The following is a 10224-nucleotide window of genomic DNA, read 5'->3' on the forward strand; positions in this document are numbered from 1 at the left end:
TTAAAATTCAAGGGACTTGGAAATATAAGGATCTTGGTCAAAACAATCTTTAAAAAGAAGAACAAATTAGAAGAATTAACACTGCTTTAATTTCAAAACTTACTATAAAACTGCAGAAATTAAGACACTGTGATCTTTAGAATTAAAGACCATAAATATACCATCACATTTATGTTTGAATGATTTGACAGAGGTGCCAACACAGTTCAACAAAGAAAGAAGTTGATTCAAAAAGTTGTGCTGGGACAACTGGAAAGGCACATGTGAAAGAAGTAAGTTGTAGTTATATTTTTCATTATACAAAAATTAATTCAAAATGGAACAAAGACTTAAAAGTAGTAGCTAGAATTATTAAGCTCTTTGAAACAATAGGCATAAATATCCATGAACTTGGATTAGGACTAGGCAATGGTTTCTTGTGTATGACACCAAGAATAAAAGGGAGGAAAAAAGTAGACAAAGCAGGCATCATCAAAATTAAAGTTTTCGTTTTACAAAGAACATCATCCAAAAAGTAAAAAGACAATCTACAGAATGGAAAACAAATGTTTGAAATTCATATCCCTAACAAGGAACTTGTATCTAGAATATATAAAGAATTTTTATGACTCAATAATAAAAGACAAGTATTCAAAATTTTAAAAAGAGCAAAGGATTGAAATAGAAATTGCTTTTAAGAATGTGCCAATGTCCAATGAATGCATGAAAAGACACTCTACAGTTCTGGGGTATGGATCAGTGGTAGAGGGTTTGTCTACTATGCACAAGGTCCTTGGTTCAATTGCTCCTCCCCACCCCCCAAAATTAAGATGTATAACATTATTAATCACCAGAGAAATACAAATCAAAAATACAATGAGATATCACTTCAGACCTGCTGTGATGACTTCAGTCAAAAAGACAGACAATAAGAGTTAAGGAAGAAACAGTGGTGTAGAAACCCATACATACTACTAGTGGGACTCTAAATGGCACCCGCCATTTTGAAAAACATTTGGGCAGTTCCTCTTAAGGTTAAACAGAACTACCACAGAAATCAGAAATCCTACTTCTAGGTCTACTCAAGAGAAATGAAAACATATGTTCACACAATATATATATATATATTAATATTTATATCTGCATTATTCATAACAGCCCAAAAGTGAAAACAATCCAATGTACCTCAGCTGTTGAAAGGAGTAAATGAATAAATCTAGTATGTCAATACTATGGGGTATTACTGGGCAATACAAAGAATAATAATAGAACTTCTAGTTTCCAGTTTTACACATAAAGAACTTGGAACTGAAACCATTTTGTCTAAAAAACAAAAAAGTAAAAAGCTGAAATATCAACAACTTCTTAGGTCCATTAGACATGTGAGGTGACAGGGAAAACCACTGTCCCCAAACCAGAGAGACAGACAAGAATATTCAGAAAAATCACAACTTACCAGGAGCAGAGACTCATCAACAAGGTACTCCACGGGGCAGGGGAAAAAAACTCTGCTTTTTATTTGATGAATTACTGGTGGCTCAGTGCAGAAAATCTGAGAGTTAGAAATGACAGGAGACCCAACACTTTTGTCAGTTTAATCTCTGGGAGCATGAACAGGTTCTCACAGCAAATACTGGAGAAAAATCTTCTCATGCTCTCAGGAGAAAGAAAGGAAGTAGTTTGAAATATGCCAGAGTGTTGTTAAGTAAAAACTTAAACTCTAGCTCCATTCACTCTAAATTGACTTAAAAAGTTAGTGAACTTTGGAGGTCACAAATTAGACAATACACTGTTAGTCTTTCACTAATATTGCTGTAGATAACATTTCTGGCACATGGGTTATGATGATAACGGTTGCCTCGGTTACTCTTTGTTGACCTGAAGACTGCTTTAAACACTGACTCTTCACTTGGGTCTAATAGATATCTGACTAGAATGGGATGAAAACAATTGACATCTCTGTCTTCATATTGTGTCTGTCTCCTTTGTTGACTCAAACTTTGGGTCAGATTCTACTCATTATTGCATGTAGATATGATAATCACTGAGAAATGTTTTGCCTGAAACTGTAATATGGGATTAACTTGACCGAGACTTGCTTAATGTCTCTTACTACCTTCAAGACTTAGCACCTACCAGCCACCATGACCATCAATACCAAACTATGGAAAGAATGAAAATAAGTGGCACTCAAATTACTGGAATATCTCTGCCTATTTCCAGAAGAGACATAAATATTTGTACCTTTTATTAGCCTATCCTTCTCCCTCATTATCCCTATTCTATATCTATAATCCTTTAGCCCCTCTGGTGTTGAGAAATCAGTCTGTGAGAAAACTCCCTCTTCTCCATTCTTTGGCCACTGAATAAAACCTTTCTTACTCTCCAACACTTGTCCCTCAAACACTGGTTTCTCAATGGGATGAGTTTCTGAACCTGAGTTTGATAATAAAAGAATTCAGCTCTTTTATATTTATTAGTTCATTTTAGTTATACATAATATTAGGGTTCATTTCAACATAATTATATGTGCTTGGAATATAATTGGTTTAACTCAGTCTCTAGTACTTTACCTTTCTCTCCCCTCTTCCTTCCCTTTCCTCTACTGATCTTTCATATATATATTATATATATAAATAATATATATTATTTTAATTAGCATACAATTTTATATATGTTATTTTAATATAGATATTTTAATTTGTATCTTGCAGCTATACATAAAGATGAGAGTCTTTGGGGTACATTCCTATATGTACATAGGTAAATTTGGCCAAATTCATTTCACTGTTTGTCCCTTTTCCTCTCCTTCCTCCCTTCTCCCTCAATCCTCTTCCTCTATTCCACTGATTACCTTTCTATTTTCATGGAATTCCTCCCCCTATTCACTGCCTGATTTTACTTTTTTATCTTCTATTTTGGTCTAACTCCCCAATATTAGAGAAAACATGTGAACTTTGACTTTTGGGGTTTGACTTATTTCTCTTAGCATGATGTTCTCTTGTTCTACTCCATTTACCAGCAAATGCCATAATTTCGTTCTTCTTTATGGCTGAAGACCTTTAGGAGAAACTGTTAAGCCTAAGCTGCTAGAGATTTATCAGAGTTTAGCTTACCTGGAGGAAGAAAAATACCAAACTCTAGCAAATGCTAGTCTTCCTCATGGGAGAAGAGAAACACCCAACTTCAATCCAGTGTAGCCAACCTAGCCCACTGAGAAGGAAGTTTATAGTCCAGTAGTATAGGCTCACTACAAGACTTAGACCTAATGACGAGACTATAGAATGCATCCCATCCCCTTGTACCTTACTATAGTATTGTTACAACCCTGTTTGCATTTTTTTTTATCCAGGAGATCAAATCCAGCTATAAAGAAAAATAATAACACACTAAAAGGCAAAACTACAGTGTGAGGAGATAGATATACACAAGAACCAGAATTGGAGGAAATGTTGAAGTTTTCAGATCAGTAGTTTTAAGCAGTAATGATTAATATACTAAGGATACTACTGTAATAACAGATCAAGTAATGTATGCAGAGAGATGGAAATCCTAGGCTTTGGTGGTGGAGAGGAAGAAATTAAAGGGTGAGATAAAAAATGCTGTAGCAAAAATGAAGATTGCTTTTAATGTGCTTATAGTAGGCTGGAAATGGTTGAGGAAAGAATCTCTGAGCTTGACAACAAAAACTGAACAACAATAAAAGCAAAGATGAAAAAATAAAAGAACTGCAAAGTAGCTGCAAAAGGTGCAATACATATGTAATGAGGGAATGTCAGAGGGGAAGAAAGAGAAAGAAATAGAAGAAATATTTGTAATAACAATAATTTCTCAAAATTAATGTAAGACAACAAAACACATGTCCAAGACACTGAGCACCAAAGGTTAGGGTGGGGGAAAAGAGAGAGAGAGAGAGAGAGAGAGAGAGAGAGAGAGAGAGAGAGAGAGAGGAAGAGAGAGGGAGGGGGAGGGAAACACTTAATACAGGTACAACATATGCACAATGCAGAAAAAAACAATATAAATAAAAAATTTTAAAGTTGGAAGAAAAACACATTAATAAAGACACAAATAAATTTTTATTCTGACTTCTCAGAAACTATGCCTGCAAAAAGAATGGAGTGAAATTTTTATAAAGTTAAGGTTCTTATAACCCAATCATTTCTCCTCTCCACCTTTTTGCATTTTCTCACACATAATCTTTTAGGGGACACCTAATATCTAAACTATAACATTAGCCTTCAAAATGGAAGTATTTTCTGAGGTCAGTAAAAATGAGGGAATTTATTACCATGCATTGCCTTTCTTTTTTTTGTATATTTTTATTGGCACATTATAGTTGTGTATAATGGTGGGATTCATTGTTACATATTCATATATACACACAACATAATGATATAATTAGGCCAATATCATTCCCTAATTTTCCCCTATTCCTACCCTCCTTCTTTCCCCTGGTATATCTTGCCTTCAGAAAAAAATCTTAGGTCAAAAATGCAGATCTACATAAAGAAAGGCAAAGCATTGTAGATGATAAGTAACAAAACAAAACAAAACAAAACCCTCTTATTATTTTTATTCTTAAGTGACCAAACAACAGTTTGTTCAAAATATTAATAGCAACAATATATTTAACTATGCATGTTTATTATGTTTCTATGTAAGTTAAATGAATGACAGTAATGATATAAGGGATAGGAAGGAAAAGTAGGATTAATTTACCATTATAAGATACAATACCAGTGAAGTAAGATAGTATTATTTGAAAGTGGACCTTAATTGTAAATGTACATTACAAATTCTAGGGCAAACACTAAAAGCCATATAACAATGGAGAGCAAACAGAATCATATAAAGTGTTGACTAAAACCACAAAAAGCAGAAAAAGAGCAGAATATAAAAACAATAAAGAACAAAGGCAAGAAGGAGAAACCAGTAATAAATATGGTGGACACTGCTGAGCAGGGAGATGTCAGTGGAGGGCTGGGAAAAACCCTTGGGTGCTCCCAGCAGCTTTGCAAAGTGGGTCTTGGTGACCTGGGGAGCTGGTTTCATAATGTAAACTCCATGAGGGCTGAGAATAGTCTTTACTAAGTACCTGAAGAATAACCTGGCCCATTTATGAAGGTCTTCCATGCTCAGTGAATGGATAAATACAAGAGTAATGAATAGGAAACTCTCCTACACTCAAAGAATTCAGTGTCTAGTGGAAGAAAAGGAAATGTAGGGATTGACTCTTTTTTTTAATATTTTGTTTTGGTTGTAGTTGGACACAATACCTTTATTTTATTTTTATGTGGTGCTGAGGATTGAACCCAGCACCCTGCACATGATAGGCAAGCGCTCTACCACTGAGCCACAACCCCAGCCCCTTGATTCTTATTTATTGCCCATTAGCACATTAATCATCTCTTCTAATTTGATGGTCACTTGGTAGAGAGGACCAGGCAGTGCATCACACATGATTGTCTCTTCAGTAGAAGATTATCCAAACTATATTATTATAAATCTAGACAAGCTCGATTACTGTGCAGACTTTTTGAATTTTGAAACTATTCCTAAAAAATATAACTACAAATTTAAACAGGGTGACATTTGTGATTCTCACTTTGTGAAACTGCTTTTTGAAACCGATAAAATAGATATGGTGTTACATTTTGCTGCACAAACACACCATGTAGATCTGTCATTTGTCCGGGCCTTTGAATTTACACATGTTAATGTTTATGGCACCCAGTTTTAAGTGCTGCTCATGAAGCCAGAGTGGAGAAGTTTATTTATGTTAGCACAGATGAAGTATGTGGAGGCAGTCTTGATAAAGAATTTGATGAATTATTACCCAAACAACCTATGAATCCTTAGGCATCATTGAAAACAACTGCTGAGTGTTTCATACAGTCTTACTGGGAAGAAATTTCCAGTTGTCATCACAAGAAGCAGTAATGTTTATACACCACATCAACCTCCAAAAAGGTTTATTCTAAAATTTATATCTTCACTACAACACAACAGGAAATGCTGCAATCATGGATTAGGGCTTCAAACAAGAAATTTCCTTTATGTTACTGATGTAGCATAAAGCATTTCTTACTGTCCTCAAATAGGGAAAACCAGGTGAAATTTACAACACTGAAACCAATTTTGAAATGTCAGTTGTCCAGCTTGCCAAGGAACCAATACAACTCATCAAAGAGACCAATTCAGAGTCTAAAATGGAAAGTTGGGTTGAATATTTTAACAATAGACCTACCAATGATATGAGATATCCAATGAAGTCAGAAAAAATTCATGAATTAGAATGAAAACCTACAGGTTAGAGTGAAGGAATAAAGAAAACAATTGAGTGGTACAGAAACAATTTTTCACAACTGGAAGAATGCAGAAAAGGCACTAGAACTCTTTTCTATATAGCCACCATTTATATAATCAGCAGAGTTTCAGAGCATGTGTGAAGCATTAGGTTCAATTATCAACACCACATATAAATAAATAAAGTCCATGACACCTAAAATTATATTTTTTAAAAAAAAGTAAATGAAGGGGCTGGGGCTGTGGCTCAGCTGGGCACTTAGGCGGGATTGAGCGTCTGCCTGGCATATATGAGGAACTGGGTTCAATCCTCAGCACCACATAAAAATAAAATAAAGGAATTGAGTCCACATACAACTAAAAAAACCCATATTTTTTTAAAAGTAAACAGAAAAAGTTATACAATGCTTACAGTAATTTCAATAAAGCAGTAGTGCTATATTAATTTCTGGCACAATAGACTATAACAAACATTATAAGGGATAAAGAATACTACCTAATGATAAAGGAGTCAATTCTCCAAAAGAAATAACAATCTTTAATATGTATGTGATTAATAATAAGGTGTCAAAACACCTGAGGCAAAAACTGATTGGACTTCAAGAAGAAATAGATGAATTCACTATTATAGTTGGAGATAGAGATAGACAGATCCAGCAGACAAAAAAAAAAAACACTAAGGACACAGTTGAACTACACGGCACCATCAATCACCTGGATATAATTGACATCTATAGACTACTTCATACAACAATAGCACATGGTACATTATTCTTGAGCTCCTGTGGAACATTCACCATGGTGGAGAATATTCTAGGTCACAAAACACACTTTAACAAATGAAAAAGAATAGAAATCATACATAGTCTGCTCTCAGACCAAGATGGACTTAAAGTAATAATCAATTAACATAAATATAACTAGAATATGTCCAAGTATGGGAATATTAAACTATATACTTTGACTTAACACATGGGCCAAGGAAGAAGTCTCAAGAGAAATTTTAAAATATTTTGAACTAAATTAAAATGAAAACACAGTTTATCAAAATTTGTGTAATGCAGCAAAAGCCGTTTTAAGGAGGAAATGTCTAGGTTTGAATGCATATATTAAAATGAGAAAATATCTAAAACAAATAACCTAAGCTTTTCTCTTATGAAATTGGGAAAAGAATAGTGAATTAAAGTAAATAGAAGAAAACAAATAATAAAAGTTAGAACAGAGATCAATGAAATTAAAATTAGGGAATCAATATCAAAAAATCAATAAAACCCCAAACTGGTTCTTTTAATAGATTAATAAAAATTAACAAGAATTCATGCTAACAAAGAAAAAAGAAAAGGGACAGAAGGGACATAAGTTGCTAAAATCAAAAATAGAAGAGTAGAAATCATTACAGATGCCACACACATTAAAAGAACCATCAAGGAACACTATGAACAACTATTTGCCTACAAATTTTATAAGCAAGATAAAATGGACCTATTCTTTAAAATACTGAAATTCACATAACAATAAATAACAATTGAAATATGACTAAATCTATTAAATAAATTGAATAAATAATTAATAACCTTTTAAAGCAGAAAATATAAGACCTAGATGGGTTCACTGCTGAATTCTACCAAACCTTTAAGGAAGAAATGATCCTGGTTCTCTATATTCTCTTTCATGAGATAGAAACAGTGGGACCACATCTTAACTCATCCTATAAGGTTAGGATTACCCTTCTACCAAACCCAGACACAAACTTTACAAGAAAAGAAAATTAAATTCCAATATCTATTATGAATTGTCTCTTATCTATTTCAACAACATACAGAAAGTTCTAGCTAATGAAAGAATACAAGAAAAGAAATAAAAGGTATACTGATTGAGAAGGAAGAAATAAAACTGTCTTTATTTTCAAATGGCATACTTGTGCATGTAGAAAGTGTAGAATAAATGTAAAAAAAATCTCTAACAGAAAAAAAAATCTCTTGGAACTAATAAGCAATTGCAACAAGGTTACAAGTACAAAGTTAATGTACAAAAAGCAATCACTTTCTTATATACCATCAATGAACAAATAGAACTTGACATTAAAAACACAACACAATTTACACCAACACGTTCAAAAATAAAAATATTTAGGTATAAATGTAACATAACATGTATGAGATCTATAAGAGGAAAATGACAAAACCTATGAAAGAAATCAAAGAAGAACTAAGTAAAAGAAGAGTTGTTTAAGGCTCATGGATAACATATTAGGATTCTTTGAAAAAAAATAGAATCAATAGGATATAGATGATATATAGATAGATAGATAGATAGATAGATAGATATAGATATATGAGAGGGAATTTATTATCAGAATTAACTCACATGATTATGGAGGATGAGAAATCCCACAATATGCAGTCTTCATGCTGGAGAACCAGGGAAGCTAGTGTCAGAGTTCAATCCAGTTCTAATCAGCAGAGAACCAGGGCAGTCAGTGATACAATTTTTAGTTTGAAGCTTAAAGCCTGAGAACTTAAAGGGGGCACTGATACAAATGCCAGAATCAAAATGCCTGTGAATCTGGAGTTCTAATGCCCAAGGGTGACAGAAGATAGATAGCCCTGTCCACAAGAGAACAAATTTACTTTTCCCTGTTCATCTCTCTGAATCCTCAGTATCTGACTTTCCAGATGTCAGATCTTCCCAACTTTATCTATGAGTCAATGAAATTCCTATAAAAATTCTAGCAAGTTATTTTGTGCACATAAGAAAATTTACGTTAAAGTTTATATAATGAGGCAAAATACTTAATAAATTGGTGAAAGAAGCCAATCTTAAAAGGCTATATACTGTGTAAGTTTCAATGATGTGATATTCTAGAAAATGCAAAACTTTGGGGATGATAGAAAAGTCAATGGTTGTCAGGGGTTGGAGAGATGAAGGGATGAATAAGTGGAACCCAATTATTTAGGGCAGTAAAATATTCTGTATAATGTAAATCTAGATATGCATGATTAAAAATTTGTCCAGTCCCACAGAATTCACAATACTTAAAGTGAACTCTAATGTAAGAACCTTGGGTAATAATGATAATGTCAATCGAGGTTGATAAGTTGTAACACTTTTATCACTCTAGTGGGGGATACTGATTATGGGGAAGGCTGCCCACCATGAACTACATATTGTTTGACCCAGCAACCATAAATTTCATAGTGAGACTCCATCAACAAATAGAAATGCTATATATACACTATAAGGCACAAGTAAGACTGAATATTCAAGTTATATGAGGAAATATTTGAATACTAATGATTCCACTCTTTCTACATTATTTTTTCTCTCTCAGTCTGAATTTATGGCTTCTTTGGGATGTCGTTATGACCTACTGACTGAGGTTAACAAAAAAAAAAAATGAATTGGGTGTGTAGATGGTTGATCTAATTGCAGGGACCATATGAATTTGGAAAACTAAGCCCTTACAGCCCTCCCCTGGGACATTCAGGAAAGACATTGGTGAAGGAAAATCCTCCAGTGAACAGATTTTCAAGTATTCCTCATTTCCTTAGAAAGAGAAATAGCTCAAAGTAAGACTGTGTATAGATTCAGGGTCTAGGGCTAGTGATTTGGCTAGATAGTTGGGACATTGAGAGAGCATAATTGGAAATTTGATGACATGGATATCTGGGAAAGACATATGCTTATGTGACATACGTGATCAAAGAACTAAATATATTTGCATTGGTTGCCAATGTTCATCAAGGGTGACTCAATATTGGGGGGTTTTCATAAGTGAGATAGGATGACCTCTTCTATGGATAATAGCCTCTTTCCCAGCTATTTCTGTGACTTCCCAATGGGCTCATAAACAAAGTAACCATGGTGGCAAGATTTAAAGTTATGTCTAGGCTCAGAAACATGCACTTTCATTCACCTAAATTAGCTCTCTATAGC

The 10224-nt window shown here is 33.8% G+C and overlaps 1 pseudogene; it reads left to right on the forward strand.

Moving 5' to 3' along the window:
- The first annotated feature begins 4948 nt into the window (after nt 1-4948).
- LOC143396798 (dTDP-D-glucose 4,6-dehydratase-like) lies at nt 4949-6390 on the forward strand (annotated as a pseudogene).
- Nucleotides 6391-10224: the final 3834 nt, after the last annotated feature.

The sequence above is a fragment of the Callospermophilus lateralis genome, chromosome 4 (genome assembly GCF_048772815.1).
Source record: "Callospermophilus lateralis isolate mCalLat2 chromosome 4, mCalLat2.hap1, whole genome shotgun sequence".
NCBI classification, from domain to species: Eukaryota; Metazoa; Chordata; class Mammalia; order Rodentia; family Sciuridae; genus Callospermophilus; species Callospermophilus lateralis.